The sequence below is a fragment of the Peromyscus californicus genome, unplaced genomic scaffold (assembly GCF_007827085.1).
Source record: "Peromyscus californicus insignis strain IS unplaced genomic scaffold, ASM782708v3 Scaffold_8__1_contigs__length_139910024, whole genome shotgun sequence".
NCBI lineage: Eukaryota > Metazoa > Chordata > Mammalia > Rodentia > Cricetidae > Peromyscus > Peromyscus californicus.
The window spans coordinates 102,647,350-102,672,969 of record NW_026294606.1 but is presented as its reverse complement, the minus strand read 5'-3'; the positions used below and the strand labels follow the sequence as shown (position 1 = coordinate 102,672,969).

Here is a 25,620-nt window from a genome sequence, read left to right as displayed (position 1 = left end):
TCCCAAGCCATGGGTGTTTTCTCCGAACTGCAGACTTGATTTGCCTTGATTATTATTTTTTTGGCTCTGATCCAAGATGTCTTCCTGTCATCATCTCACCGTCTTTTCCAGTAATCCCTTTTTTAAACATCGCCAACAATTAGTCGATTTATCTCCATCACCAAGGACCACCGCCCACCCCCATATCCACATCCACATGCAGACATACACTCAGCTGAGCCCCCATCCCTGTCTTGTTTTGCCTTGAAGTATAAGAAATCACAGCTTCTCATTATCTGGAGAGCACGTTTGGAACGGCTTTGTGTTTACTCACTTAGTAAGTGATGCTGGCCTTTTTAATTATCCTCCTTCCGCATGCCATTTAGAGCAGCAAGCTGTTCAAATCAAACCGAACGGGTGCACATCCTCGGCGAGGCGGTTGGAAAAGAATCCTGGTTTGTTTTGTTTTTTTTTTTACCTCACTGCTGGCTGCGTCCTTCCTTGTCTGTCAGCAAGCCAAGGAATCCCCCCACCAAAAGCTCTTACGTAGGAAGACACCAAAACCGTGAGTCACTTTTCACTCTCAGAGCCGAAGAACCCCACAGCATTTTGCACCTAGCAGCAGACCCAAGATGATGGGGCTTTCTTCCAAGCCATTGAGATCCTTAGGACCAGATGTCCAGTCCTCACACCATTCTCTCTTGACTGTTGCTCCCTCTTTCTCTTCCGCCCTTCTCCATCCTTTCATCCTGGAGCATTCTCCTCTTCTTCCCTTCTGAGATGTGACAGCCGCAGACCACAGCCAGAGCTGAGTCCCTCTTGCCTTCTGCTATTTTTTCCCCTGCAGCAGCCTTTAGCTGCTACCCTCTGCAAGCTGGATCACCAAACACACACGACTCGCTCACAATGAATAATCAATACGGATATTGATCTAGGGAAAAATGTTTGTAAATTCCTGAAAGAGAATCAGGAGCAGGGGGCAGGGAGGTTCGTGGGGGACGACGCTGCAGAGCTCCACGGCAGGACCGCTTTTGGATCCCCAAGTTTGGCCAGCTCCGAGGTGACGGTACCGGAATGCGTGCCGATGAGGGTGTGCGCGTGTGAGGATGGTGCTGTGTAGTCTCATTTCTCTACAGCTGCTTTCCCTGAAGAATCAGGAGCCACATGGTCGGGAGCCCCCGTCAACGCCATGGCTTGGCTGCGGGCCAGCACTGGTTTGTTTTCATTATCACACGCTACTTTGCAATTTGCATAAATACAGGGTTATTTTTTATCGTGTCGCCCAAAAGATAGAGCAGGGGAAAAAATAGACTCTTTGTTGTGTGCAAGAGGGGCTTGCTGCCTACTCATCGAGGCTAAGGATTTGCCTCTTGGGCAGAGCTTTGGGGCGTATAGAGAGGGCTCCAGAAGAAATACAGGCAAAGGAGAGATAATAACATGAGGGGAAAGAATGGGGGGATGTAGGATTTAATGAGAACCTCAGGAAACTCAGCTTGGTAAAACCAAATATTAAAGACCTGTTTTTCTCTGCAGAGAATGATAAAGGCTTAGGAGAACAAGGTGGAGGGAGCTGCCCAGTCTCTCCTTAGACACCTTGGCTTCCTTCTGCTGGAATGAACCACGGGTCCGGGGGCAGCTACCACAGTCAACATATGTGCACTTTATCTTGACTCCCATGTAAAACACGGAAAGACCAAGGATAGACCATGAGTTCCCTCTCGGCTCTGATGGTTCTCCCCAAAGTGAGAGGCGTCACACCCAGTCTGTTTCCTTCCCTTCCTAACAGATTGAGCCCTTCTGCTCTCCAGTAAAGTGTGTGTATGTGTGTGCGTGTGCCCCCCCCAACCTCAGCAAAGCTGGCACAGAGCATGATGGCTTAATGACCAGCTGGGATGGCTCCATCCTGCATGTACTTCTTAGCCATGGAGACATGGGCTCAGAATCCCAGAATCATGCCCCAAATCGGTGTCAGGCACTCACGTGATTCTGGAAGTAGACCTTCAATTTAGAGAACCCACCCAACTCTCTCAGCAACTAGCGGGTGGGCACCTTCCCACAGTGGCCTCTGCTCCTTCTATCTCTCCTACTCACTGTGAATTTGCAGTTTGGTAATAAAAAAAAAAAAAATCTTTGAAATCAGTCTGCCCTTTCTCCCCTGGCCCTATCTCCTCCTGGGCTGGTGACAAAGGGGATGTGTCACTTGAGATAGTCTCGCTGTCAGGAGTAAGACCTCTACATGAGGATTCAATTCCAGCACCCCTTGTCCTGAAAGGCGCTGTCCACTTTATCAGCCGCCAGCAGTACCTCAGCAGCGGCAGCAGCAAACACGGCTTTTTTTTTTTTTTTAATTCCCTTTCTGTCTTCTGATTAGCTCTGGCAATCCAATTAGCAGAGGCATTTATATCACACAGTCTGAGGTTCCCCTACACATCATGGCAGCTCCAACCCACTCATAAATCCCACCGATCGTACATCTTCCTGTGACATGGATTAATTACAACACCAGACCCTCCTAAGTAGGTCTACCAGTACAAGTACATAAGAATATTAGAGTTAAAGAAGGGGCCACAAGGAACGCCTTTTGTCTGTTATCAAGAATGCACCAGGGCTGCCTGGGGGGTCAGCCTCATTCTCCATCTCTGCACCAGGGCATTGTTCAAGCAGATATTGAAGAGGTCAAGCGGGCCTGAATGGTGCATACTGGGGGATTCAGGAGTGATCTAATCGTGGCACATCCATGTGTGTGTTTGTTTTTTCATACCTTTGGGCCCTTTATTGTGAAAGTTCAGAGTTCTCAGTGGCTCATTTCCTACTCTGGTCCATATGCCACCCAAACAGTTAAACTGTTTTAAAACCCTTCACAAAGAGAGATGTCTTTATCTCCATTGATATTCCACTACAGTAGGACACAATCATGATATTGTGGTAACTTTGCATCTATCTACAATTTCATTCCAGATTTACCCTTACATTCATCAACCTCTAGCATCTTTCTTTCCATTCATCTAGCTATATTCATTTAGATATCAACTATTTATTCTGCTTCCCGGTCATCTATTCATCCATGTGCATCTCACTATCCATTTTCTAACCATGTATTGATCTATGAATTTCTTTCTATTATCTGTCATCTACTTGTCTATCCATTTGTGTCTCTCTTAATTCATTCATCTACATTATCCATCTATCTGTTTTTCTATCTATTCATTAATCCATTCAATCATCTATCGTTGGCGTATTGGTGACCAATCCCTTTTTATTCTGTGCCTTTTGTTAGCTATGATCTTAACAGGATCCCAGATTCACATTCCCAATCACTTTTAAGGTAAAAAAAAAAATGGCCATTTTCCAAATGAAATCTATAAATGCTATATGCTTTGCTGTCCATTCTTGAGTTTAAAGAATGAACTAAAGAAATAAATCAGTGAAATCACATGGTTTTAAGTGAGTTAAAATTACAAGGAAAATATTTTATCCTAAATTCCTGGAGCAATTTCCTTGCTTAATAAAATAGGCATTTCTGTTCCACTTAAACCATGCCTTTAGGAGAGGTAGATTTTAGATAATGTTTACAACATAAATCTCATTCACTCTGTTATATTTACCACTGTGCATCCTTCATGCAAATGATCCAAATCAACCAGAAATAACTTGAGATTACTTTTATCATAAAGCAAAACAGATATTAACCCTAATGTGGTAGTGTAGTTGTTTGCATTTAGATGTCTTCCTTCTCTAGAGAGGGTCCGAGACCATGTGTGTGTGTGTGTGTGTGTGTGTGTGTGTGTGTGTGTGTGTGTGTGTGTGTGTGTATAATGTATGTGTATGTTCTTATGTGTTCTGGGGGCAAACTAAGGACAAAAAATTGGATTTTTTTCTCATTACTTGTATTGAAAAATGTATTTAAGTCTAAGCTGAAATTTAGACTTCAGTACTCTTCTAGAACCCTAGTTTTAGCTCCACAAGAAATAGGCTTATAGGGAGAAGAATAAGCAAGAGTCATTCCACCGAAGATAGAAACCCCACCTTGGTGCTCTGAGTGGTGAAGGCTGAGCAGTGTGGCTGTGACTTCTCAGAGTTTGCAGGATATTGCTTCCCAAGTAGTATCCCAGGTGAGAATCCTACCTAAGCAGCAGATCTCAACTCTGCCAATATTCACCATCGATAATAATATTATGGTAACATAAAGGCAGCATTCCCAAGTAGGAAATCACTGGCATTTTTTTTCTGATTTTTGTTTGACTAAAAAGAAATATGGTTCTGGGCCTGGTGGTCACCAGCTCTCCCTTGTCTTCACCACCAGAGTGAGCTCCTCAGCATTGCTCAGGGTTATGTGTTGGCTCACTCCAACATCCACCCCATCTGTGATCTGCTAGAGCATGATGGGGGGTGGTCAGTCCTGTGGACCCAGAGCTGCAGGATCTCCAAGACACGGCAGCAACGGGATATCCAGGAAGAGCCCCAGTGAGGGCCCAGCATCCATGGTGCAGCAGAAACCAGGGGCTTCGAACCAGACCAATGATTCTTCTTGATAAATGCCTGCATGTAAAAATGTATGGATAAAGGGTTTACTGCATGACTTACTGTGTCACACTGCAGCTTCCACGACAGATTTTCCCTTTCTTCCTTTTTTCCCTTTTTCTCTTAATTTTGTTTTATTTTTGAGGGAGAGGGAGATAGGTGGAATCTGGAGGCATGATGTGAAAGATTCAAAGAGTAAATAAAAAGTTTTAAAAAAGAAGTGTGGTTAGCCTTCTACATGCAAGGGTTCACATCCATGAATTCAGCCAAGTACTATTCAAATCACCTTTTAAACTGTCTATACTGAGTAAGTGCAGACTCCATTGTCATTCCCTAAGCAATGTGTCCTTATTTGCATAACATTTACATTGTACCCAGCATTGTAGACTATCTAGAGATGGTTTAAAATACACAGGAGAATATTATTGAATTGGGTGTAATAAGTCACCTAGAAAGATTAGAACATAGGAGACTATACAAAGAGCACATGTAAATAACTTCACTGTTTCCTATAACTCTTCAAAGTCCTTAGACTAGGATATCCCAGAAGGTCCTGGGATCAATCCCTGACAGATTCTGAAAGATGACTATATATTGAGGTGAAGACAATGAAAACCAAGACAGATCATTGTGAAGCCAAAGGGATAGGGAAAGACCCCAGCCGTGATACTCACTCTGCCCCCATAAAAGCCAGGGAGACAGAAATCACCTGGTTCTTTATGCTTGGGTTGTTTCCATCTACCTTATCACCATGGTTTCCCAGATTCTATTGTACTCTGGAGTGAGATGGCGTAATCTTGTGTTCTAATCCTGGGTTGACTTGCCATGCTAAGCAGCTGACCTCTCTCGTCATTACAGTTGGCTCAATGTCTCGGGCTCATTTTCAGGGGCCCAGAAACATGCTTTGATTTCTTATTTTTTGAAGAATTTTATTTTTATTAATTATGTGTATGTGGGGTGGAGGTGGGATGTGGATATGAATGCAGATACCTATAGAGACCATAGATGATCCCCCTGGAGCTGGAGTTACAGATGGTTGTGAGCTGCCCAGCGTGGATGTGGAGAACTAAACTCAGGTCTGAGCAAGAGCAGCAAGCTCTTAACTGCTGAGCCACCTCTCTGGCCTTTTGATTTCTTTTAAAATCATTCAAAAAACAAACTTTGGGGTCAAGAATATTGTGTTGACGTGTAGTAATAGCATCGCTTGTACTCAAATCATCCGTATACTAACACAGTTTTCAAATGTTGTGTCTTTCTGAGGGAGGAATATTCCTATAATCTCCTGACACTGGGCCCAAGACAGTCACATAGAAAGCAGCTCCCCTGCATAACTATAACTTGATACTCTCAGAAAAGTCTAGAAGGTAAAGATCTATTGGGAGCCAGACTGCCTATGTTCAAAGCTTGATGTCACTCCCTGTCTGTTGTTGTCATGGGATTATTGGATATGGTGAATTATTGGATATGGTGAATTATTGGATATGGTGAATTATTGGATATGGTGAATTATTGGATATGGTGAATTATTGGATATGGTGAATTATTGGATATGGTGGCCCACTTCTATAATCCCAGCACTTGGGAGGCTGAAGTAGGAGGACTGTCATGAGTTCAAGGCCAGACTAGGCAAGAGTGAGACATTATTTCAAAACTCAAAGTCACTCAGTTTCCCCCTTTTCTTCAGCTGTAACTGGAAGTAATAACAGTAACTACTGTGGTCCGGATGTGAAATAATTCCCAAAACACTCATCTATTGATGCCTTGGTCTCCAGATGATGGATCTAATCATTCTAGGGCTCTGACCCGATCAATGTATTGACCCATTTATAGATCCACAATACAATGGCATAAGGAGAGATGAGAGGAAATGGAACCCATTTGAAGGAAGTAGGCCACTGGGGGCATCACTTTGAAGAGTATCTCACCTCTATCCACTTCCTGTATCTCACTGTCTGCTTCCTGGCCACCATGAATGGGCAGCCCCGCTCCCAGTCACGATGGTCCCCTCCTGCCTTCCTTGGGCTCAAAGCAATGGAGCCAGCCAATCACAGACTGAAGTCATGAGTCCAAAGAAACCTTTCTTCCCTGAAGCTGCTTCTCTGGTTGTTTGTCAGTCACGAGAGCACACCAATGCAGCAGCTAATGCACAGGAATGTTGTGGCACCAATGCAGCAGCTAATGCATAGGAATATTGTGGCAGGTAAATGAGATCATATGTAGGAGATGCCTGGAATCCAGCCTACATAGAGTGAGAGTGTGGTAAAATTCCTTACAGCAATTGTTGTTCTTGCTTAGGCTTTGACATCTTGGCTACAAATGCCTCCTTATTTATGTTTTAGCAGCTACGGCTAAATCAATTTTCACTTTAAAAAATTAGACGATCTTCTTGACATAAGGAAGAGAATAAGAAGGCAGTAATTGGACTTTCCTCTCTGCTCTGGAAATCAGAACATTTTCTCTCAGAGAAGTGCTAAATTCTGTGCCCTCTACCTGGAGCGAGGTCTTAATTCCATATTATAAAATTCCTTTAATAAATCAGCGCCACCTCTCCTGATCGCAGGTTTGATCCCTTCCGAACTTAAAACAATCCTGCAAAAAACCTTATTAAGAACCACAGGTTGAAAAGAATATTGTCAAAACTTTCTCTCTCCTTTCCTCTCTTCACTTTATTATCTCTTCATTTTTTTTGTCATTTAACTCCAATTATGAGATGCTAAGTGCTTTTGGAACCTCCATTGTTAATATCTTCTTACAGCACTATTAACGTAAATCAAGTTTAATAGTGTCCCAGCAACTGTAAAAGCAATCAAAAATTCAGTACTCACGAATCATTCTGTAATTTCAGCATAAAATGTTAATAGAAATAATATCTAATACCATAAAATATCAGTAAATTCAACTTTAAATATAGGTGATGAATCTCCTCACTATCCTATAGTATGCGTGGAATATTCTAGTATGAAGTCCTTAATTGGCCAAGCCATATCTCAGTCATGTTCAGGCTGTCAGAGTCTCCTCCTTGCTTCACCCTTGCTAGCCAATCCCAGCAGAATGAGTAGTTATTAGCAGGCATTTCTTCATGTTATCTGACTATGGTGGTGGCGGGGGGCAAAGAGGGAGGTTGCTCAAGATCAGTGTGGAAAGTACAGCCAACCTGAAGGAACTCAAAGTAATGCAAAGATGTCATCAGGGGCTGCAAGACCCTGTGTTGTGGAGCATCAGCAGAGATGGCTAGTATATTGGCTCTTATCTCTGGGGAGCATGCCCCTTCTGGGACAGACCCAAGGTGAAATACCTAAAGCTATGTCAGGGCCTGCAGTGGACACAGCTGTCACATGGGCCCACAAGAAGCATCTCATTCATCAGTCAGTAGTTGACCAGTTTTTGAGTTTTAAAATTTGATCAAAGTAGGTATGTTTTTTAAATAAATATCTATCCTTCAAATATTTTAGCTTACAACTACAACAGCATCCATGTATTCCTTCCGCAGTCCTTTTCTTTCAGGTTCACAGCAGCCTGTAGCATGGACCACTACCATGCTACTCATTTCTGTCTGAATTCAGCTTCTTTGACGTGAGAAGAGAGCCTAAGGCATCCGGGACAGGCACCAGAGTCAATGTTGCTGCCGTGCATGCGTATCTTCTTGCACTCATTCATCCCTGCCTTGTATTCAATTGGATTAACATGAATTGTTAATTGACTAATGTGAACTTCCATAAGGGGTTGGGAGCTGATTCTTTAACAAGGTGTGTCTGAGGTAGTGGGGCTACAGTGCTAAGATGCTCCAAAGCAGAGGTGATGGTCAGGGTTCAAACAGAGTGTCGGAGGCCACCCTCTGTGGGGCTTCCAAGGGAAAGGAGGGTGACAGTTCAGAGAGGGAGTAAGGAGACTGGCCAAGTAGCTCGGGAGTAGAGCTCTGGCCTAGCACGCATGAAGACCCGATTCCAATCCCAGTGCCAGAAAGAGAAAGAAAGAAATGAAAGAAGCGAGGGGGAAGAAAAGAGGGGGTGGAGGAAGAGGAGAGGAAGGAAGGGAATGGGAGAGAAACATATAGAGATGGTTTAGTTGGCGCTATGTGAGGAGCCAGATGCGAGCACGCAATGTCGAGTCAGAGCAAGAACCCAGTGCCCGGGACCCATGTGCTTAGAACACACCGTGCAGACCTCATTGCTAATCAGTTCTGACCTCTAGGAATCAGTATTTCAAAAACTCCAAGGTGGCGCCCAGCTGTGGGTCTGACCTCTAGGCATTCACTGCCATCTTAAACCCGGCTACATCTACAGATGTAGCTACAGCCTGTGAGACTGTTCTGAAAAACAAGTGCCAGGCGCATCATTTCTGCTGAATACAGTCATGTTTTCCATATTCAGCCTTCCTCCAAGCAGCGCTTCCTCCACATCAGGACATACACCCACAGTGAGGTGCAGCCTTGGACAGAACGCTAATCAATTTTGTAGTTGTAACGTATGTTTATAAATATGTGTAATTAGGCCATAGTCTCTTGGTTTTTATGGATACTACCTTTAAAGCTGAGGTTCAATCTACTTAAATAAAATTGTAAGCCCATTAAAGAAAATATGGTGAGTCACAACAAGGTTTTCTGGACTAGAGCAAAATCAAGACGGAGGCTGGCTATCATGTGATTGAAGTTCAAGAAAACAGCTTAAGCTACAGGAAATAGCTCTAAATAAGAATATCCTGGGTACTGGGGGAGATGACTTCATGAGTAAAGTGCATGCTATACAAACGTAAGGACCTGAGTTTATATCCCCAGCACTCGAATAATAGTCAGGTGTGGGGGCATGCATCTGTAACACCAGTACTTGGGGTGAGAAGGAGCCAGGAAGGTCCCAAAGTTTGCTGGCTAGCCAATCATGCTGAGAAGGTGAGCTTTGGGTTCAGTGAGAGAACTTATCTCAAAAAATAAGGTAAAGATAAATAGAAAAAATACCACCAACGTGGACTTCTGATCTCTACATGATGTGTACAGATGTGTGCACATACACATACATGCATATACCATATACACAATTTTTTAAGTTTTTGGGTTGAGGATGCAGCTCTGTTGGTAGCTTACTTCTTAACCTAGAGTGCAGGAGGCTTTGGGTTCAATTCCCAGAACCACATAAGCTAGGTGTGATGAGACATGCCTGCATTCCTAACACTCTGAAGTTAGGGGTCATTCTTGGCTACATTGGGAATTCGAGGCCAGCCTGGGATAGAAACTCTGTCTCAACAACAGCAAAAAGAAATGAATGGAGTATTCTAAAGCTCATCCCTCTCGAGCCGTTTGGAACAGAAGGTCTAGAAGGTAGCCTATGTTCATGGAAAGCAGTAAGCCTTCCTTACTGTTGTGAGCTTGTCTTTGTTCATTTGATGGAAATGCCCAGGCCTCCACAGGCTAATGGCATCCTTTCTTCCTGTGGAGGAGACACTTTTGAATCATGTTTCTGCAAATCTTTTCTTCTTTTATAAGCTACACCTAAAAGATGGTAAACACACTTAAAAATAGCATGTCTGTCTGAATGACTTGGCCTGGCTGTATGAGCCGAACCTGTTCTCCATAGCTCAGCTCTTAGAAGTCCCCTTGTTCAGGACATCGGTGCACCCAAGAGAAGTGGTCCTCACTGTGTGGCCAGTTTGAAAAAGAAAACTTTCCAATAATTTTAGCTGTGCACCATGTGGCCAAGTCCACTTTTTAGCCAGGCTTTAGTTTTCAGGGCTGTTTTAGGTTCCTAGCAAAACTGAGCACATGACTGAGATTTTCCATGTGCTCCTTGCCCCCATTCATGGAGAGACATCCATTGTCACATCCCAAACCAGACTGGTACATTTCTTACAACTGAGGAACCTATGTCACATCTCGATGTCAACTAAGTTCCTAGTGGACATCAGGGCTCACTCTTGATGTTGTACATTCTCTGTGTTTGGACAAATGTGTAAACCTGTATTTACCGCTAGCTGAAGGATGGAAAGTCTGGGTCTGTATCCCTTTCCACCTTCAAAGTTCAGTTGTCACACAAAGATCATCTTAGGGCTTGAGGAGATGGCTCTGCAAGAAGGAGGACCTTAGTTCAAGTCCCCAACACCTAAGCAAAAATCCAGTCACAACAGTGTGCCAGTTTTCCTAGCACTGGACAGTGGAGACAGGTGGGTGGAGCTCTCTGGCCAATCAGCCTAGCCAAAACAACAAGCCTTCAATTCAGTGAGGGATCCTGACTCGAAGCCATCAGTGAAGTGCTGTAGAGGAAGACACCTGAGGTCCTGCTCTGGCAGACTTCAAGATGCTTCATACAATGCTACAGTAGTTGAGACAATGTGGTGTCGGTCAGGAGATAAACACACAAATTGAGCAAACAGAACCCAGAAGTAGGCCCACGTGAATAAAGCCAAGAGGTCTTTGACAAAGAGTCTGTAGAGTTATAGAAAAGGACATGAGTCTTCTGAAAATTGCTAGAAATGTGTAGAAAATAAAGCTTATCACTGAGTTATGAATAATGGAAAAGTAAAATGTCTGTCGATAGAAGATACATTCGATACAATACAGTATATCCACACAACAGTGTACTGGGACAACAATGTTATGATATGATAAAGACATAGAAAGTATATTTAATGTGTTATATGTGCTTTTTAAAATAGTAAATTAAAAAATGGAATAGATAAGGAGTATTGTTTTTATTTTAAAATATATAAAGATACATACCATTTCAAATAAACCTATGCATATGTAAATATCTAGAAAATAAAGTATATACTTCTTTATTTAAACAATTTTTCAAGACCATATTCTTTTGTTTTATTTTGTCTTATTATGTATACAGTGTTCTGCCTGTATACCAGATCGAATTATAGATGGTTGTGAGCCACCATGTGGTTGCTGGGAATTGAACTCAGGACCTCTGGAGGAGCAGCCAGTGCTCTTAACCTCTGAGCTATCTCTCCAGCCCCCCAAGTATATACTTCTATAGAAAATGAATAAAGATAATGTGCCAAAATTACTACTATGATAGAAGTATTATCATTTTTTATTTTCCATTTTATTTTTTTCTCAATTTTCCAAATTTTCTACAATGGTCATGTATACCTTTTGTAAACAGTAAAAAAAATATAGATATATAAAAGATAGATACATACATAGATACATAGAGTATATATAGAGAGATTATATGTATTTATTTATTACGAAGTCTGACGCAGGAGACTGGTAATATAGAACTTTGACCCCTGAGCCACCCACTTCATAATTCTACAAGCATGTTTGGTCAGTATAAACCCTGTGTTCCATTAGGATCATGGCCACAGATTCGAATGTTATGTGTGACCAGATTTTCTTCTTAGAATTATCCCACATGCAGTAGCAGCATTCAGAAAACCCAATTATAAGTGCAAGAAACTTACACAATACCAAAATAATGTAATCATCCTGAGTTGATTCAGAAGGAATCTCTCAGGCCCTGAATGCTCCCATATTGTTTTATTTTGAACATTGGTGATCTCAGATCAGAGTAAGTGTGGAGGCAAGAGTTAACAGATGTTTCTGTTTGATGTCCAGCTCAACTTCTCCCTGGGGACCTCCTGGCCCCCACTCCACAGATGATGGCCCCCTTCTCTGGGTTCTTGGGCTTTTCAAACCTGTACCTCATCCTTTCCAATCCGTCAGCCCATTCTGCCATCCCTAGTGTCCCAGACTTTCATCCCGGATCCCCACTCTGCTTCCAGTCCCGACCAAGGAGGAGGTTCATTGTCAAGTTCAGTGTAGCTAGAGTTTTCCTGCCTGGCCCACAGTCAGGACAAATCTCTCTCACCTGCCAGTCCCACAGCCACTCAGACCCGACCAAGTAAACACAGAGACTTATATTGGTTACAAACTGTATGGCCGTGGCAGACTTCTTGCTAACTGTTCTTACAGCTTAAATTAATCCATTTCCATTAATCTATACCTTGCCACATGGCTCGTGGCTTACCGGCATCTTCACATGCGGCTTGTCATTATGGTGACTGGCAGTGTCTCCCTGACTCAGCCTTCCACTTCCCAGTTTTTTCTCCTCCTTGTCCCGCCTACACTTCCTGCCTGGCCACTGGCCAATCAGTGATTTATTTATTGACCAATCAGCAACACATTTGACATACAGACCATCCCACAGCATTCAGTGTTCAATGAGAGTCAGAAATAAGTCAACTGCAGATACTCAAATGTGACGGCTGTTACACCATGACTCTGCTCTGCTTCCAAGTCTCTTTGTGCCCAAAGAATTTCATGGTGCAGTGCCCTCAAGGATCAGTTCCTTGGTTCATTTGCCTTTGCCATAGAGATCCTCTCTAGACCTAGAGGGTGTCCCATGTCGGACCTACCCACCGGTTTCCTGTAGCACAGTTATCCCCTGGGGACACCCTCCTTCACTTATACAAACACATCCACCCCCAAACTCCGCCAAAATAGGCCCACGGGCTCTGCTATCCTGCTGACCGGTCTTGTGAAAATTAGAAAATAGAAACTATTCTTGGAAGGTTGAAAGTACAGGAAGGAAGAAAGGAAATGTCGTGATCTGGGTGAAATGGTTCAGCATGGCTAGTGTATTTGAACACTCAGTCCTCAGTTGGTGGCACTGTTTGGGGAGGCTTAGGAGATATGACCTTGCTGGAGGCAGTATGTCACTGGGGATGGGCTTTGAGACTTTATGGATGAGCCACTTTGGGTTGTCTTTCTCTGCTTCCTGGTCGTTATTCAGATGTGAGCTCTCAGCTTGCTACTCCACTCTCTATACAGGCCACCATGCCTGCCACTTCCCCTTCCTGGTGGATGCTTGTCTCTCTGGAGCTGGAAGCCCAGATAAACCCTTTCTTCTGTGAATAGTCTTGGTCATTGGGTTTTATCACAGCAACAGACAAGTCATGGAGGAAGGAAGGAAGGAAGGAAGGAAGGAAGGAAGGAAGGAAGGAAGGAAGGAAGGAAGAAAGAAGAAAGACAGACAGGCCATTCAGTGAATGCAGAACCTTGACTTGACAGACTATGGAATATATATTTCAGCTCTCACTTCCCCCCTTAACCAGATGTTTTTGGTTAGCACAGACACTGCACAATGAACATAGCATCACTAAAGTATTCAGCAATCAAAAGAACTTAAGAAAATATTGCACATTGTGCCTGGCCTTTTGCAGCTTAATATATGTAGTGTGGTGTTAAAGGCCCTGAGACCTCTTATATACCCAGACCTAGTCAATGTTCATTAACCTAGCATTTCTCCTCTGTTAATGGAAACCCACTCCTTTTATTTCTCAGTTTCTTCACACTTTACCTAGTTTTCCCCAAAACATAGTTTCCTGAAAGAAGTCTTTCCCCATTGCCAGAGAATCCCTATTATCTGGACAAGGCAGTCTTCAGTTTTTACCACACACTAGAATGTTTAACAAGACCAGTGGGCCTACAGCCCACTACCGTGAATGGCATCACATCATTGTAAGCAATCCTTTTATTTCATGATCCCTCACCAACAACCATTTGTCAAATAGCCATGGGAAATCTCAGTGCCCCTTAGACAGCAGAGTATGGACTGTGCACTGGGCACTCCTCAATGCTGCCCTGCCAACTCAGCAGATCCCACACCAGGGCTCAACGCCCTCTGCCCCACAGTACAGCTCACCCCTCCACCACTGCTCCACTCTCTCATCAGATGCCACTCTCTGTTTCTGGTTCGTCCAACAGAAGTCTATAGAGGCTGGGCTGTAAAAAGACCAAGCCACACTGATCAAATATCCCCAAGAGTATTCTGGGCTTGTCAACACGGCTCACAACACCAGGCCCTATGCTGTTTCTATGACTGTTGGTTACCATGAAGGGACATAAAAGCTGTATGGGTGGATGTAATGTCCATCAGCAAATAATACATGACTGAGGTCTGGTATATCCATATACAAAGGAGTATTATTCAACTGTAAAAAGGAACAAAGATCTGGAACATGCTGCGATACGAATGAATCTTGAAGACAATATGTTACATGAGAAAAAGTTGCAAGCTTTATATTATATGATTCTATTTATGGAAAATGTCAAGAATGAGCAAATCCATAGATGCAGAGGGCGGAGTTATGAGTACGGGAGTGTGGGGAGAAGGGAATGGAGTGGTGTCTCCTCACAGAATGGACCTTGCCTTTGGAGTGATGAGGAACTCTGGGGTAAATGGCATTGGTTGTACAATATTTTAAATGTACTTAATGCCACTTTAAAGTGGTAAAATATATGATAAATATGTTTACTGGGTTTATTTAGTCAAACTAATTCAAAGAAGATGCTTAAAAGAGTTAGTAAGTCGGGGGAGCAAGACGGCTCCATAGATAAAGGCACTTGCCTCCAAGTCTGATGACCTGGGACCCACAAAGGCAAAACAGACAATCAACTCCCACAAGTTGTCCTCTGACCTCCATATGCACCTCATGGCATGTATGCTCACATATAAATAAATAAATAAATACATGTAAGGTTAATCTAAATTTTAAAAAAAGAATGAGTTGGTTTATCCCATAGTTAGCCCAATATTATTATTTATTTTCTTCTGTGTCTCATCTCCAAATCTCCACTGGATGATGAGCCCCCACATCTCTACAGTGAGATCCAAGATGGACCCCACAAGCTTGTGACAGGCTGCAGCATCACTTGCTGTATTATCTCTTGCCTTCTCAGCATCAAAAGGATGGCCAAGGCCTTGCTGTATCTTATACTACATTCTGGGGACCTGGGTCTTCAGGATGCACAGAGCCTACAGTCCATTAAATATGGTGTAACAGCTTTCACTCTCAGAATAAAACTGAAGTAACCATCTCTTTTGTCTCCTAGAAATGATGTGTGGACAATAAAAGTCATTGCCGGTCTCTTTTTCTTAAGTCCCAACATTGGAACTAGGTGTCAGTTTGCATTAGTGGCAAAGTCACCAGTAGAGGCCAGTATGAGATTTGGGGCCCCAGAACATTCTGGATTCCCATGTTATCAAGAAGGTTTCTTTTTTCCTTCAACCAGAGAGAGAGAGAGAGAGAGAGAGAGAGAGAGAGAGAGAGACACTGAGACTGACTATTGTGAAGCTGTGAGGGAAACAACCTTTAATCCTTGCAAAGCCCAATAATATTATGTATATTGACTGAAACCCGTGGAGTGGGGCTGACGGGTTTTTTCATTACCAGGGTACATTGTAACCTAGCTACCTTTGAAAAGTAACCAACCTCGAGAGGCACTTGACATTTGCAAAGAATTATGGGTGTCCTCTCTCTGTCTTCTCAAGTTCCCAAATTTACAATGGTCTTAATTTAAAAGTTAAGCCAGGGGGATCAATTGCTTAGTGTAGGGCCAGGCTGCCCTTTTTAAAACAAAACAAAACAAAAAACAAAAAAAGAAAAAAGAAAAAAAAAAAATACCAAGCCCCTGTGGGCCAGTGTGACCCGACTTCCTCCCTGGGCTCAGGTTTTGGTGAGTCGCACACTGCCCTGTGTTTAATTGTGAAGGAAGATGTTTGTACTCGGATCCACCAGCACGTTCCGCTCCTCCAGGTGTTGCAGGAAGGCCGCAGCAGCTGGTAATGAGAGGGCGAAAATGAAAAAGGGCGTAAGGCGCTTCTCTGGCAAATCCCCTGGAAATGACACGGAGCCTTGAGGATCGATGCCATCGACCCAGCCGAGGCCTCCAGCCCTGCCTCGCTCCCAGCAACAGTCACAGCCCAGGAATGACAGCAAAAGCATCCTGGGCAGAACTGTGCCCAAATCAACTGGGCGGGGATGGGGGGGCGGGGATCCAAGTCCAGCCTTCGAAGGCTTTCTCTGTTTGGGCAATGGTCGTAGGTCAACATTAGAGCAAGGATCAGTTCAAATCCCAGGAAGAACTCAAGTAGGCCTGGGCCTTGCTCTCCCACGTGACTTTATGACCTTCGCGGATCCGGGCACCTCTGCATCTCCTGCTGAAACCCGCATCCTATGGGAATCAGGGCTTGGAAACAGAAGAGGAAGAGAAGCTGAGAGACTCAGTTGAACTGGTCAGAAGGCAGGTGTGGTGCAGCACTCGGGAGGCAGAGGCAGGTAGATCTCTGTGAGTTTGAGACCAGCCTGAGAGAGCGAGCACTCACATAATACTTGAACATGGTCTGTCTTTGTTTCCTGTCAAAATCAGGCAAGCCATAATCATTCCTAAATGAATTCAGACTGTTTGACTCCAGCGATAAACGGGCTGACATTTATCTGCAGAGTTTCCTGTCTGGTGATGGATAGAATATTAACTGTATCCACTACAATTCGTGCTCTAGAATCCCAGAAGAGGGGAGTTGATTCAGATAGAGAAGGTTTTGTGTAGAAGCTGACCCTCAGTAAGCTACACCCATATTGATGGGAGCCTTGAAAGACACAGTAGAGATTGCATTTTCCCTGGGAGCAGCACAAAGCACAAAATAAAGGACTGACATAATTATGTGGCAGTTTAAGAAAAATAATCTAGGTAGCAAATGCATCAGTCAGCAATTGCCACAATTATGCTGTATAACAAATCTTCCTCAAACTGTCTTAAAACAGCAGGCATTTCATTGCTTTTCTAGGTGTTCTTTGGTTCTGTTGGGTTGAGATCAGCTGGGCTGGACTCCAGATTGCAAGATGAGTTCAAGTCAACTTAATTGCTCAGGCTTTTCAAACCAGTCACTATCCAAGGCATATTTATCCGTAACAGATCCGTAGAGCATAAGAAGCAAAAGAGGTAATGCCTCCTGAGGTCTCACTCTAGAAGCAGCGCGCGTGCACACACACACACACACACACACACACACACACACACACACAAAGCATGCACATGCACACAGAGGCACAAGCACACACAAGAACACTCATACTCACATGCACAGACACCACACATACCCAGGAACACATGTGCACATGCACATACACGCATGAGCACACACACCAAGAGACAAATGAAATCGCACAATTAAGCCACACACCAACAAATGAGGGCGCACTCCCTGCACCTTGAGTGGGAGGATCCACAAAAAAAAAAAAAAAAAAAACACAAGACAAAGGCTGTTGACGTATGATTCTCAGCTGCGGAAGGCATGAGGAACTGCGAACAGCGATCCATCCTCCCATGTCAGGGAGAAGAGCAAGCTGGGGGTGGAGAAACCGCAGGCATCTTATGATATGTTGAGTACAGTCCCATGTAAAACAGAAGGAAACAATCCATTGGGGAACACACAGAACTCTTCTGAAACTGAGGGATCCAGCCGAGTTGGCCTCGCTCATCTATTTAGAACGGGGGGTGGGGGGGCACTCTAGCTGGAGCGTTATTAAATGGCTGGTTGAAACAGTTAGGAATTCCTGGTTGAGTTACGGTCTTGGCAGCGGCTGGTCTTGCAGACCCATCTGGTTTGAATTGGCAAAAGTGCAGCTGTGCTTGTTGGGTGGGTGCAGCCTCCCTTTTGAGTAATGGGTCTGAGTGGAGAGGGTGGAGAAAGGATGAGACCGTTGTCATGAAAAATGGGTAGAGAGAACACAGAGCTACTAGTGGTTTCACTCTGCCACAAGGAAGTGGGCCTGTGGTTCCGGGCTGGAAGATGGATTCCTGGAGGATGACTGGGTCCCCTCTGTCTCCCAAGCTGTCATACGGATTGGGCTCATACTGCCACATCTCATACTTGGGTTATGAATTGATTGTTCCACTTTTATGGGGACTTGGATAATTAGTTTCACGTTTTTAATTTATAGCGTCAGCTAAGCTTTCTAATCCGTTATTTACGGCAAAGAATGAAGAACTAAATTGCCTCCCGCCCCCTCCACAGAAAGCATTTCGGGTCCCGTGGTTGGCGATGGGTTATTCAGTCGAGCATGTGGCCTTGTTAAAGGAAAACTTTTCTCAAAGATGAGTTGGGACAGAACCCTTAAATCTCTCCTCTCTGGATCTTGGGAACATTGCAAAAATCAGCAACAAAAAAACCTGAGACGTTTGACTGGAGCTGTGTTTCTCTGAAGCTGTGTTAAGAGAAGGCAAAGCTGTTGGACTGAGAAAAGATGACTGCCCACATGGAGAAAGGCCCTCGTGTGTGATTCTTTTTCCTTCTTGGGCCTCCCTCTAGGTATCACCTAGGTGTCCTCAGTTGAGTCAGACAAGCACAGGATCCTTAGTGAAGTCCAAGAGTAGCTGGAGGTATGTGTCATAAGCCAAAGACCACAGGCTTGCCCAGTCTCTCCATCCTGTAACTCGTTACACTGTCATCTGCGAAGTTCACAATCCAGAGCCCTATGGGTGAGTTACAAAACAGAAAAAGAAACAAAGAAAGAAGAAAGGAAGGAAGGAAGGAAGGAAGGAAGGAGGAAGAAAAAGAAATTTCGAAAGAAAGAAGAAAGAGAAAAGAAAAATTCTCATTTTAAGTAGTTTACAATTTTATGTTAGCCCTCCTTCATGGCTGTCTTCTGTCATGGGCAGCCCAGGGGCCACAGTCTGGACACATCGGTATGAGACTGAGCAAGTTCAAGCCAATGACTGTAAGTGATAGATTGTGTCTTCATTTACATGTAGGTTAGTTAAAGGGACTCGCGTGCGTCCTGTCTAGTCTGAGGGAATGGCTGGCATGTTCCCAGATCCCTCCTCCTTGGCCCTGAGTTCTGTTCATAGCCTCCTCTCAAGCCACGGGAACAAACCCCTGTCCCGGCGGGAGGTCTAGGAAGCCAGGCCTCAGGCCTTCCATGTAGCCCTACTGCTGAGGTGGCAGGAGGAGTGTGGATTGCATCCAGACTGGTAGCTCCAGCCCTGAGCTAGAGTTGCAGCTTCCGCCCCAACTTTGATCCTTTGCCCAAGCCCATCTGAGCTAGGGTGTTGAAGGGTTAAATCCGAAACACCAGACTGCACTAACGCTAATGCAGTAACTGGGGACAAAGAAGATACTGATGGGAAGCTGGGGTCTTGCTCCTCCCTCCCCGCATCTAGGCCAAGGGGCCTCAGTGTTTACTGAATATTAAATAAATACCAATTGAATCGTCTGTTTAATGAGGTGTATCAAACATGTAATAAGATACATATCTATTAAACAGTTGTGAAATCTCAGTAAATATGTTCTTAATCATCAAGGGTGCAGATGGCTTACAGATTGGACCAAAGAACAAAAGACGAAGGAGCCTGTGGAAGGAACAGAAGAGCTGTCTCCTGAAAGCCGAGAAGACAGATGATTTGCAGCCAGAATTTGATACATGTATCTGGGTTGAGCTAGAGTGAAAATGGGAGCCAGGCCCATAAAGGGGAGTCTGTAAACTTCAAAACTTCAAGATGAAGGGACACAGCACTGAAATGAAAGGCAGAGAAGTGGATGCCCACAAAAACGGCCCTTCCCCCTGGGTTGGAAACACACCTTCAAGCTCCGGGAATATACAGGAATCTCCCTCTCCGCAGTCACTCCCTGAGCATCCCCCAAACTGCAGAGACTGGCCAAGAATGAGAAAACAAAAGAGTCACATGATATGGAGGGAAGGATTATTAACTTGTTTTTCTGCCTCTTAAAAAGTGGTAATTATCATATTATATTGCAATGTGCTATTGAAGTTACCTCAGAAAACTACTGAAAACTGATCTCTTTCTCCTCCTTGTGCATCTAGGTCAAACCCAGAATCTGGTTAGGTGTGATTGTTTGCCAAATAATTGGTGCTTAGAACTGAGAAAAAGAGAGGGACCTAAATCTATGGGGGAGGTGGGGTCTCTTAAAGGGAACTATGGATGAGCATGAAGCTCAAGATCATGCTATCCCAACATTCCCCGGGTCAATGGGCACAGTGAGAAGGATTGTCCCTGTCCACCACCCTGCAGTAACCCAAGGCTGGGTGCTCTCAGCTTAGCTCTGATCCCACGGTCCCATCTGAAGGGGAAAGAATCCTCCTCTCCCTCTGTCCCACATAGACAGTCAGAGCTGCGGAACTCCAGTACCTCTTCTGTCTTTCAGATGAGAAATCATCTCAAGTGATCAAAAGGTACTAATGATGGTAATAACTGGCCTTGTTATTCCTTCCTGGATGCCTGACGTTGTCCTCAATGTCTACACACACCAGTGTGTCTAAACAACACAATAGGCATGAACAGGTACTATTTTTCCCTCCAACAAGATGGGGGAGGGGGGCTAGAGAGTTGGCTCAGAGCACTGGCTGTTCTTGCAGAGGACAAGAGTTTGGTTCCCAGCACCCACCTGGTGGCTCACAACCACCCCTAACTCTAGTTCCAAGGGATCCCATGCCGCCTTCTAGCCTCTGAGGGCAATAGACATGCCCATGGTGCACATACATACATGAAAGCATTCATACATATAAAAAGTAAATAAATATTTTTAAAAAAGAGGGAGAGAGGTCGTTAGAGGGATAGTTCAGTGGGTAAGAGGACCTGCTGTGTGAATGTGAAACTACAGTTCTGAACGCAGCACTCACATATAAAGCTGGGTGCAGCCATGTGTGTGCCTGTAATCCAGCACTGTTGTGGACAGACACAGGGGGATTTCCGGGGGCTCTCGTTTTCCAGCTCCAGGTTTGGTGAGAGACCCTGTCCCAAAGGAGTAATGCAGAGAGAGATAGAGCAGATCACAAAACGTCCTCCCCTGGCCTCTGTACACTCATGCACCTGCACACAGAGGGGGAGGGAGGGAGGGAGGGAGGCAGGGAGGCAGGGAAGGAGGGAGGGAGGGAGGGAAGGAGAGAGGGAGGGAGGGAGGGAGGGAGGCAGGGAGGGAGGGAGGGAGGGAGGGAGGGAGAGAGAGAAGAAATGTGGAAACTGAGGAATATAGAAACAAAGCCACTTACCCAAGATATCCCAGCAGGTAGACGGTGTCACTGAGATTCAAAGTTGCCAAGGGCACACTTGTAACTCCTATGTCAGAATTTTGCAGGAATCTGGGAATCATGGGTCACATGTGAAAGCATGTTTTTAGAGTGCATGAGATAAACACTGTATTTTTACTGCTTCTGTTTGATTTCCGCTTACTACAATGTTGTCCTGTATTTCATATATGTGGATTTATCTTAGATGATAACTAGGTAACACTTGGTCATTCTGTGGTATCACTGGGACTTGGCCTTAAGAAAAATTCAGAAGGAATCCCAATATTCAGAAACCCTAATCACTCACACTTTCAAGGCGATTTCCCACCCTCTAAAGTGGCCAGTCGAGAGCTGGGACAATGCTTCAGTGGGTAAAGTGCTTGACACACAGGCCTGCTGTCCTGAGTGGTTGGGATCCCCAGGAACTATGTGAGAGCGGATAGGCACAGCAGCACGGGTGTTTGTCATCCCAGCACACGGCTCCGGGGAGATGGGAGGTGAGATGTGAACACAGCCTGAGGCTCATGGGCCGGCTAGCCTGGTGTATGCAGCACACAGAGAGCAATAAGGAAGACCTGGTACGTAACCAGATGGGAAGCAAGGACTAAATCCCAAGGCTGTCTTCACACACACACACACACACACACACACGCACACGCACACGCACACGCACACGCACACGCACACACACACACACACACACACACACACACACACACACACACGAAAATAATTTTTCTAAAGAAAAAGAATAAACTGGGGTTTTAATTTGTCCTTAAACCAGATGACAATGGCACACACCTTTAATCCCAGCACTTGGAAGGCAGAGGCAGGCAGATCTCTGAGTTTGAGGCTAGCCTGGTCTACAGAGCTAGTTCCAGGACAGCCAGGGCTACACAGAAAAACCCTGTCTCAAAAAACCAAAAGAGAAAAAAGGAGGGAGGGAGGGAAGGAAGGAAGGAAGGAAGGAAGAAAGGAAGGAAGGAAGGAAGGAAGGAAGGAAGGAAAGGAAGGAAAGGAAGGAAAGGAAGGAAAGGAAGGAAGGAAGGAAGGAAGGAAGGAAGGAAGGAAGGAAGGAAGGAAGGAAGGAAAAGTTAATTTGTACTTAAGATTTATTTTTTTAGTGTGTGTGTATATGTATGCGTATGTGCAAGTGTGGGTATGTATGTGCATGTGGGTGCATGTACCCACAGAAGCCAGAAGTCATGAGATCCCATGGAGCACAGCTAAGTGTAAGCCACTTGTGGATTCTAAGAATCAAAGCCTAGTCCTCTTCAAGAATCCTTAAGCCATGAGCCATCTCTTCTGCCCCTTGTTTTTATTTTAAGTAAAATCTGGTACCAACAACCAACCAACATTTTCAGACGGCAAATAGAGGGGGTATAAAATGAAAGTCAGTCAGTAAGTTGTCTGGACATGGACTTTGAACCTGGAGCAGTCACTGGTGGCCTCAGTTTCTGTTCTGTAGAAGAAACTCAGAAAGAAACTTTTCTCCTCGTACTGATCATCCAGTCTCAAGAGGAAAGCTGGCTAGGAACACTAAGTAGAAGAATTTCACAAATCACTTTTAATCCCAGCACTGGGGAGGGAGAGGCATGAGGATCTCCATGAGTTTGAAGCTAGCCTGGTCTACAGAGTGAGTTCCAGGCTAGCCAGAGATAGACAGTGAAACCCTGTCTCAAAATGACTCATCCTGTGCGTCATTCTATCTTTAGAGGGCTATGATTTTGTTATGTGTGCCTCCCAAGTGCTTAGGAAGCTGAGGTAATGTTTTGAAAGACCTTTTAGTGAGCACCAAAAATAAGATGTTCTTCGGTTTATTCATAGTGTTCCTGGACTGCCTCGGTTGTCCCTTCATGTAAGAGTGGCCTGGTGGCTGTGAACGAGGATTGACTGTGACATTGTAAGTGTGGCTCCTCTGAGCTGAACTGCAGCCTTGCTCTGTATGCTACAGGTTATTAGGGTTAGCAGAGAGAATGTGCATTTATTTACTGAAGGTACTTTATAAATCAATACCTTGTTTTTGAATTCAGGTCAATAGGAATAACTCTGAAACACAACCAACAACTATAGCAACCCTAAAACAGCACTTTCAACTTATTGATTTTTTTGAAAAGTATCTTTTCCTGGCATTATTCACACACCCTTGATAAGCAACTCAATGCAATCAAAAAATGTAATGGATTTTTTAACCCCCAAATATATATTTATATCTTTTTTTTTCAACATGTCTTTGAATGGTAGCCAGGTGGCTTCTTTGGACTAGATATGTTTGTAGGAAAGAAGGGGAGAGATGAGGAGCACATTTATCCCCTGCCCTTTCTCTGTCTGTTTAGAGAACAGCCAGCCAGACCAACAGCTATTTCCATTCAATTGCATCCCATCATTTGGTGATTTTGGATATTTATCTAATTTTGCTGGAATCTGTGTTTCTTCCCATGCAGTATCTATTGAATACCTTAACTGGCCACAGCTTCACCTGTGTACTTCTGAATGCACGCAGCCGGATGGAACTTCCTTAATCGTAGATGTCCACAGACTCTATGGAATTAGTGAAAGCTCAAAGTTATTTACACATGGATGCGTGTTTATTTCTTGCAGAGAGGAGAGCATGCATGATTCCAGGGGGAAACTATGACCCTGAAAAACTGTCCCTTATTCCTCTAAACTGTACTCTGGGGACCCCCAGGTTTTCCTGTGGCTTCTGGGGGTCAAAGAAATTTTGCATATTCATATGAAGAGATTTTTGGCCCATTTTGCTTTAAATTCTCTGAAAAGTAGTTTTCTGAAGGCTATGTGATACTGTGTATATACACACACATTATACACACAAATACACACACACACACACACACACAATGTGTATGGTACAGAGACAGACTAAAAGTGAGTGTCTGTTAAGTTTGATGCTTAAAGATACATACAGCAGTGTTCAACTTGTCCCCAGCAAAACTCATGTTGGAATCTATTCCCAATGCAACTGTGCTGCAAGGTGAGGCCCAATGGGAATGCTTATCATGAAAGTACAGAAGGGATTGTCAATGCTGCAGACACCGCTCTGCAGGAGCCCTGGCATTCAGAGGCCCTGTTCACTCACAAGCCCCACCAAAATGGAAGTGGGCTCAGGGGAAGGGGTCTGCAGCTCTCCTTTGTGCTTCTCCCTTCCCTACAAAAGATGAGTATTAACAAAGGCATCACCATACAGACAGAGACTAGACTCTCATAAGACCCCAGACCACCTGCCATCTTGATCTCAGAATCTCAGTCTCCAGAATAGTGTACTAGAACTTACCCAGTCTGTAGTACAGTCCACGATACCAATGAACTAAGGCAATGCTCACTCTTCTCATTAAATTATTTCAGGTTGGTAATATTATTTTCATTGAAATTTGTTACTTATATTAATGTGATTACTTTTATTTTTTATTGGCATGCATTAATTATATATAGTAATGGGTTTCATTATGACTTTTTCATAGTCACATTGTATTTACCCCCACTCCCCTCTTTTTTTTTAATTTATTTTAATTTATTTTGCAATACAATTCAGTTCTACATATCAGCCACGGATTCCCTTGTTCTCCCCCCTCCCGTCCCCCTCACCTTCCCCCCAACCCCCCCCCCCCCCATTCCCATCTCCTCCAGGGCAAAGCCTTCCCCACAGACTGAGGTCAACCTGGTAGACTCAGTCCAGGTAGGTCTAGTCCCCTCCTCCCAGGCCGAGCCAAACAATCCTGCATAGGCCCCAGGTTTCAAACAGCCAACTCATGCAATGAGCACAAGATCTGGTCCCACTGCCTGGATGCCTCCCAAACAGATCAAGCCAATCAACTGTCTCACCCATTCGGAGGGCCTGATCCAGTGGGGACCCCTCAGCCATTGGTTCATAGTTCATGTGTTTCCATTCATTTGGCTATTTGTCCCTGTGCTTTATCCAACCTTGGTCTCAACAATTCTCGCTCATATAAACCCTCCTCATTCTCGCTAATTGGACTCCCAGAGATCCACCCGGGGCCTAGTCATGGATCTCTGCATCCAGATCCCTCAGTAGTTGGATGAGGTTTCTAGCACAACAATTAGGGTGTTTGGCCATCCCATCACCACAGTAGGTCAGTTCGGGCTGTCTCTCGACCATTGCCAGCAGTCTGTTGTGTGGGTATCTTTGTGGATTTCTGTGGGCCTCTCTAGCACTTTGCTTCTTCCTATTCTCATGTGGTCTTCATTTACCATGGTCTCCTATTCCTTGTTCTCCCTCTCTGTTGTTGATCCAGCTGGGATCTCCCGCTCCCCCAAGCTCTCTTTCCCTCGACC

The 25,620-nt window shown here is 44.4% G+C and overlaps 1 long non-coding RNA gene across 2 annotated transcripts in view; it reads left to right on the top strand.

Moving 5' to 3' along the window:
* The window catches only part of LOC128104462 (uncharacterized), a 732,114-nt gene that overhangs the window by 584,223 nt on the left and 122,271 nt on the right, over positions 1–25,620 (top strand). The gene's annotated exons all lie outside the window — the stretch shown is intronic.